Here is a 7,744-nt window from a genome sequence, read left to right as displayed (position 1 = left end):
GTCACAAAACCTGCATACAACCAAGGCCGAGACATAAGAGGATGGAAAGATTCTTTCAATTTCATAAACTACATCAGATGCTTTACTGGTGTCAAATATTGTAAGACATTAAATGTGGTGACTTGACTATGACTTGAAGGGAAGTACTTGGTAACTGCATCTTGCCTTTGTATTGTACGTATTCACTTTTGACTTGTGTCGGGACTTGAGTGTCAAGTCTTGAGATGTACTTGTCACATTTACATTTACATTTATGGCATTTAACAGGCGCTCTTATCCAGTGCGACTTACAAAGGTGCTTTGTTATTTACTCATAGAATACAGCCTAGTCATTACAGTAGGATAGAGTCCAATATAGAAATGATCTAGATTACTGTAGAAATACAGGGATCACTGCTGTTGCCTAGAAGTAAAAAATGCATGAGGTCTATCTTAAACAATGATAAGTGCAATAAACAATAAGTTCTAAAGTTTGTTAGACAACATCAGTGTAATAAATAATACTCTACATTAAGTGCTAATTTAGTTCTGTCAATAAAAGAGCAGGGTCATTTGTCATTTAAATATTCCATGAATAGATGGGTCTTCAGTCTGTGTTTGAAGACTGCAAGGGACTCCGCTGTCCGGACAGCAAGCGGAAGTTCATTCCACCATCTGTGAGCCAGGACAGGAAATAGTCTCAACGCTTGTCTTCCATGAGACTTGAAGCATGGCATTTCAAGCCAAGCCATACTTGATGTTCGAAGAACGCGAGGTACGAATCGGGCTTTGACCATTAACTCAATGTATGAAGGGGCTGGCCCATTTTTGGCTTGGTAGGCAAGCATCAAGATTTTAAATCTGATGTGTGCAGCTACTAGAAGCCAATGAAGGGAGCGCAGCAGCGGGGTAACACAGTTCAGCATTTAATACTATCATCCCCTCCCTGCTCACTACTAAGTTGGAGGATCTAGGACTGTGCGACTGGATTTCCAACTTCCTAACAGACAGACCACAATGAGTACGGGTGGGCAACCGTGCCTCATCCACCCTCACCCTCAGCACTGGAGCTCCTCAGGGTTGTGTCCTAAGCCCCCTGCTCTACTCACTGTACACCTACGACTGCACAGCCACTTCCAGCTCCACCATCATTGTCAAGTTTGCCTACGACACCGTTGTCATGGGCCTGATCTCGGACAACGATGAGAGGGCCTACCTGGAGGAGATGAAACACCTGGAAAACTGGTGCCAGGAAAATAATCTCCTCCTAAACGTCAATAAGACAAAAGAGCTGATCGTGGATTGCAGCAAGAAGCAGGAGCGGCACTACCAACCTGTGAGGATCAGTGGAACCACGGTGGAGAGAGTAGATAGTTTCAGGTACCTTGGTGTTCACATCCCGCAGGACCTGTCCTGGTCCCGCCATACCAACTCCCTGGCAAAGAAGGCTCGTCAGTGTCTTTACCACCTCAGACGCCTAAGAGACTTCAGACTGCCCTCCAAGGTACTGCGGAACTTCTACACCTGCACTATCAAGAGCATCCTCACGGGGAACATCACAGTGTGGTTTGGGAACAGCACCAAGCAGGACAGACAAACACTCCAAAGGGTAGTGCGTTCAGCAAAGCGCATCACTCATACGGAACTTGCTGACCTGCAGACCATATACTACAAGCGGTGCCAGACCAAGGCCAGGAGGATTGTGAAGGACCCCACCCATCCCAACAATAGGCTCTTCACTCTTTTGAGGTCAGGGAAGCACTTTCGCTCCCTGAAGACCAAGACAGAGAGACTGAAGAGGAGCTTCTTCCCACAGGCCATTCGGGCCCTAAATCAGGGAAACTGATAAACTGTGGGGACCACCACCACCATGTAACATAACTGTAAATATGTTCAATTGCCACCATGTAACATATATCTTTAAATATGTCATTTACAAGATGAAACTGTACATTCTGTACATGGTGTACATACATAACCATATATACATTGTACATTGTGTATATAAACATAATATACATATATTGTACACACATAGTTAACATATTTTTGTATATATATATATATATATATATATATATATATATATATATATATAATATATATTTCTCTATGCATGCCTGTTTTTCTTTTTCCTCAGTTTGGACAGAGCACTCTCAACCGTTTCACTGCGATTTATACTGTGTATGACTATGTATGTGACAAATAAACCAAACTTGAACTTGAACACCTGTGAACTTCGGAAGATTGAAGCTCAGTCGTGCTGATGCTAATACTGCTGCTACTTGCAAGTACATCATATTGTTAGTGACTTGTGGTGGGTGGGCACTGCAGTGAACAGGGTTATAGCTAAAGTGTTATAGTTAAAGAGCAGCTAAATTCTCTATGCTGCAAGAGACCACATTGGAGTTCGACACCAACACCTTAATCCCTGGGTAATCACAACTTATCGACAAAGCAGCTATTTCTGCATCGATTCTTAGGACTCCTACAGTTTCACTGGCACAAAGTTGCAAAAGTTCTAGGCGCACTGATCTAAAATACTTCAAAACCTGTGGGACGAGAACATCTCAGTCTGTTTCTTTTGGGGTGCATGTACCTGTCCTCGTTAGTATAGTGGATAGTATCTCCGCCTATCACGCGGAAGACCGGGGTCCGATTCCCCGACGGGGAGAGTTCCTACTTCAACGCACTGCAGAGAAACTGCTGTCTGGGCACCCTTTTCAGGAAGGATAAAGTTGAATCCTATGCCCACATTTGCTCTAGATTCATCTACATAGATGAATAAAGACACTCGCACGTTGTAGATCAATCTTTTGATAAAGCACCCTAGAGAGAATTTGGTGCCCATTGCTGATGTTATCTCTAAGCAGACGTCACAAAACCTGCATACAACCAAGGCCGAGACTTAAGAGGATGGAAAGATTCTTTCAATTTCATAAACTACATCAGATGCTTTACTGGTGTCAAATATTGTAAGACATTAAATGTGATGACTTGACTATGACTTGAAGGGAAGTACTTGGTAACTGCATCTTGCCTTTGGATTGTACGTATTCACTTTTGTCTTGTGTCGGGACTTGAGTGTCAAGTCTTGAGATGTACTTGTCACATTTACATTTACATTTATGGCATTTAACAGGCGCTCTTATCCAGTGCGACTTACAAAGGTGCTTTGTTATTTACTCATAGAATACAGCCTAGTCATTACAGTAGGATAGAGTCCAATATAGAAATGGTCTAGATTACTGTAGAAATACAGGGATCACTGCTGTTGCCTAGAAGTACAAAATGCATGAGGTCTATCTTAAACAATGATAAGTGCAATAAACAATAAGTTCTAAAGTTTGTTAGACAACATCAGTGTAATAAATAATACTCTACATTAAGTGCTAATTTAGTTCTGTCAATAAAAGAGCAGGGTCATTTGTCATTTAAATATTCCATGAATAGATGGGTCTTCAGTCTGTGTTTGAAGACTGCAAGGGACTCCGCTGTCCGGACAGCAAGCGGAAGTTCATTCCACCATCTGTGAGCCAGGACAGGAAATAGTCTCAACGCTTGTCTTCCATGAGACTTGAAGCATGGCATTTCAAGCCAAGCCATACTTGATGTTCGAAGAACGCGAGGTACGAATCGGGCTTTGACCATTAACTCAATGTATGAAGGGGCTGGCCCATTTTTGGCTTGGTAGGCAAGCATCAAGATTTTAAATCTGATGTGTGCAGCTACTAGAAGCCAATGAAGGGAGCGCAGCAGCGGGGTAACACAGTTCAGCATTTAATACTATCATCCCCTCCCTGCTCACTACTAAGTTGGAGGATCTAGGACTGTGCGACTGGATTTCCAACTTCCTAACAGACAGACCACAATGAGTACGGGTGGGCAACCGTGCCTCATCCACCCTCACCCTCAGCACTGGAGCTCCTCAGGGTTGTGTCCTAAGCCCCCTGCTCTACTCACTGTACACCTACGACTGCACAGCCACTTCCAGCTCCACCATCATTGTCAAGTTTGCCTACGACACCGTTGTCATGGGCCTGATCTCGGACAACGATGAGAGGGCCTACCTGGAGGAGATGAAACACCTGGAAAACTGGTGCCAGGAAAATAATCTCCTCCTAAACGTCAATAAGACAAAAGAGCTGATCGTGGATTGCAGCAAGAAGCAGGAGCGGCACTACCAACCTGTGAGGATCAGTGGAACCACGGTGGAGAGAGTAGATAGTTTCAGGTACCTTGGTGTTCACATCCCGCAGGACCTGTCCTGGTCCCGCCATACCAACTCCCTGGCAAAGAAGGCTCGTCAGTGTCTTTACCACCTCAGACGCCTAAGAGACTTCAGACTGCCCTCCAAGGTACTGCGGAACTTCTAGACCTGCACTATCAAGAGCATCCTCACGGGGAACATCACAGTGTGGTTTGGGAACAGCACCAAGCAGGACAGACAAACACTCCAAAGGGTAGTGCGTTCAGCAAAGCGCATCACTCATACGGAACTTGCTGACCTGCAGACCATATACTACAAGCGGTGCCAGACCAAGGCCAGGAGGATTGTGAAGGACCCCACCCATCCCAACAATAGGCTCTTCACTCTTTTGAGGTCAGGGAAGCGCTTTCGCTCCCTGAAGACCAAGACAGAGAGACCGAAGAGGAGCTTCTTCCCACAGGCCATTCGGGCCCTAAATCAGGGAAACTGATAAACTGTGGGGACCACCACCACCATGTAACATAACTGTAAATATGTTCAATTGCCACCATGTAACATATATCTGTAAATATGTCATTTACAAGATGAAACTGTACATTCTGTACATGGTGTACATACATAACCATATATACATTGTACATTGTGTATATAAACAAAATATACATATATTGTACACACATAGTTAACATATTTTTGTATATATATATATATATATATATATATATATATATATATATATATATAATATATATTTCTCTATGCATGCCTGTTTTTCTTTTTCCTCAGTTTGGACAGAGCACTCTCAACCGTTTCACTGCGATTTATACTGTGTATGACTATGTATGTGACAAATAAACCAAACTTGAACTTGAACACCTGTGAACTTCGGAAGATTGAAGCTCAGTCGTGCTGATGCTAATACTGCTGCTACTTGCAAGTACATCATATTGTTAGTGACTTGTGGTGGGTGGGCACTGCAGTGAACAGGGTTATAGCTAAAGTGTTATAGTTAAAGAGCAGCTAAATTCTCTATGCTGCAAGAGACCACATTGGAGTTCGACACCAACACCTTAATCCCTGGGTAATCACAACTTATCGACAAAGCAGCTATTTCTGCATCGATTCTTAGGACTCCTACAGTTTCACTGGCACAAAGTTGCAAAAGTTCTAGGCGCACTGATCTAAAATACTTCAAAACCTGTGGGACGAGAACATCTCAGTCTGTTTCTTTTGGGGTGCATGTACCTGTCCTCGTTAGTATAGTGGATAGTATCTCCGCCTGTCACGCGGAAGACCGGGGTCCGATTCCCCGACGGGGAGAGTTCCTACTTCAACGCACTGCAGAGAAACTGCTGTCTGGGCACCCTTTTCAGGAAGGATAAAGTTGAATCCTATGCCCACATTTGCTCTAGATTCATCTACATAGATGAATAAAGACACTCGCACGTTGTAGATCAATCTTTTGATAAAGCACCCTAGAGAGAATTTGGTGCCCATTGCTGATGTTATCTCTAAGCAGACGTCACAAAACCTGCATACAACCAAGGCCGAGACTTAAGAGGATGGAAAGATTCTTTCAATTTCATAAACTACATCAGATGCTTTACTGGTGTCAAATATTGTAAGACATTAAATGTGATGACTTGACTATGACTTGAAGGGAAGTACTTGGTAACTGCATCTTGCCTTTGGATTGTACGTATTCACTTTTGTCTTGTGTCGGGACTTGAGTGTCAAGTCTTGAGATGTACTTGTCACATTTACATTTACATTTATGGCATTTAACAGGCGCTCTTATCCAGTGCGACTTACAAAGGTGCTTTGTTATTTACTCATAGAATACAGCCTAGTCATTACAGTAGGATAGAGTCCAATATAGAAATGGTCTAGATTACTGTAGAAATACAGGGATCACTGCTGTTGCCTAGAAGTACAAAATGCATGAGGTCTATCTTAAACAATGATAAGTGCAATAAACAATAAGTTCTAAAGTTTGTTAGACAACATCAGTGTAATAAATAATACTCTACATTAAGTGCTAATTTAGTTCTGTCAATAAAAGAGCAGGGTCATTTGTCATTTAAATATTCCATGAATAGATGGGTCTTCAGTCTGTGTTTGAAGACTGCAAGGGACTCCGCTGTCCGGACAGCAAGCGGAAGTTCATTCCACCATCTGTGAGCCAGGACAGGAAATAGTCTCAACGCTTGTCTTCCATGAGACTTGAAGCATGGCATTTCAAGCCAAGCCATACTTGATGTTCGAAGAACGCGAGGTACGAATCGGGCTTTGACCATTAACTCAATGTATGAAGGGGCTGGCCCATTTTTGGCTTGGTAGGCAAGCATCAAGATTTTAAATCTGATGTGTGCAGCTACTAGAAGCCAATGAAGGGAGCGCAGCAGCGGGGTAACACAGTTCAGCATTTAATACTATCATCCCCTCCCTGCTCACTACTAAGTTGGAGGATCTAGGACTGTGCGACTGGATTTCCAACTTCCTAACAGACAGACCACAATGAGTACGGGTGGGCAACCGTGCCTCATCCACCCTCACCCTCAGCACTGGAGCTCCTCAGGGTTGTGTCCTAAGCCCCCTGCTCTACTCACTGTACACCTACGACTGCACAGCCACTTCCAGCTCCACCATCATTGTCAAGTTTGCCTACGACACCGTTGTCATGGGCCTGATCTCGGACAACGATGAGAGGGCCTACCTGGAGGAGATTAAACACCTGGAAAACTGGTGCCAGGAAAATAATCTCCTCCTAAACGTCAATAAGACAAAAGAGCTGATCGTGGATTGCAGCAAGAAGCAGGAGCGGCACTACCAACCTGTGAGGATCAGTGGAACCACGGTGGAGAGAGTAGATAGTTTCAGGTACCTTGGTGTTCACATCCCGCAGGACCTGTCCTGGTCCCGCCATACCAACTCCCTGGCAAAGAAGGCTCGTCAGTGTCTTTACCACCTCAGACGCCTAAGAGACTTCAGACTGCCCTCCAAGGTACTGCGGAACTTCTACACCTGCACTATCAAGAGCATCCTCACGGGGAACATCACAGTGTGGTTTGGGAACAGCACCAAGCAGGACAGACAAACACTCCAAAGGGTAGTGCGTTCAGCAAAGCGCATCACTCATACGGAACTTGCTGACCTGCAGACCATATACTACAAGCGGTGCCAGACCAAGGCCAGGAGGATTGTGAAGGACCCCACCCATCCCAACAATAGGCTCTTCACTCTTTTGAGGTCAGGGAAGCGCTTTCGCTCCCTGAAGACCAAGACAGAGAGACCGAAGAGGAGCTTCTTCCCACAGGCCATTCGGGCCCTAAATCAGGGAAACTGATAAACTGTGGGGACCACCACCACCATGTAACATAACTGTAAATATGTTCAATTGCCACCATGTAACATATAACTGTAAATATGTCATTTACAAGATGAAACTGTACATTCTGTGCATGGTGTACATACATAACCATATATACATTGTACATTGTGTATATAAACATAATATACATATATTGTACACACATAGTTAACATATTTTTGTAT

This window comes from Electrophorus electricus, chromosome 18 (assembly GCF_041902795.1).
Source record: "Electrophorus electricus isolate QZ-2024a chromosome 18, ASM4190279v1, whole genome shotgun sequence".
Taxonomy (NCBI): Eukaryota; Metazoa; Chordata; class Actinopteri; order Gymnotiformes; family Gymnotidae; genus Electrophorus; species Electrophorus electricus.
The sequence above is the reverse complement of the archived record's forward strand: the minus strand, read 5'-3'. Positions refer to the sequence as shown.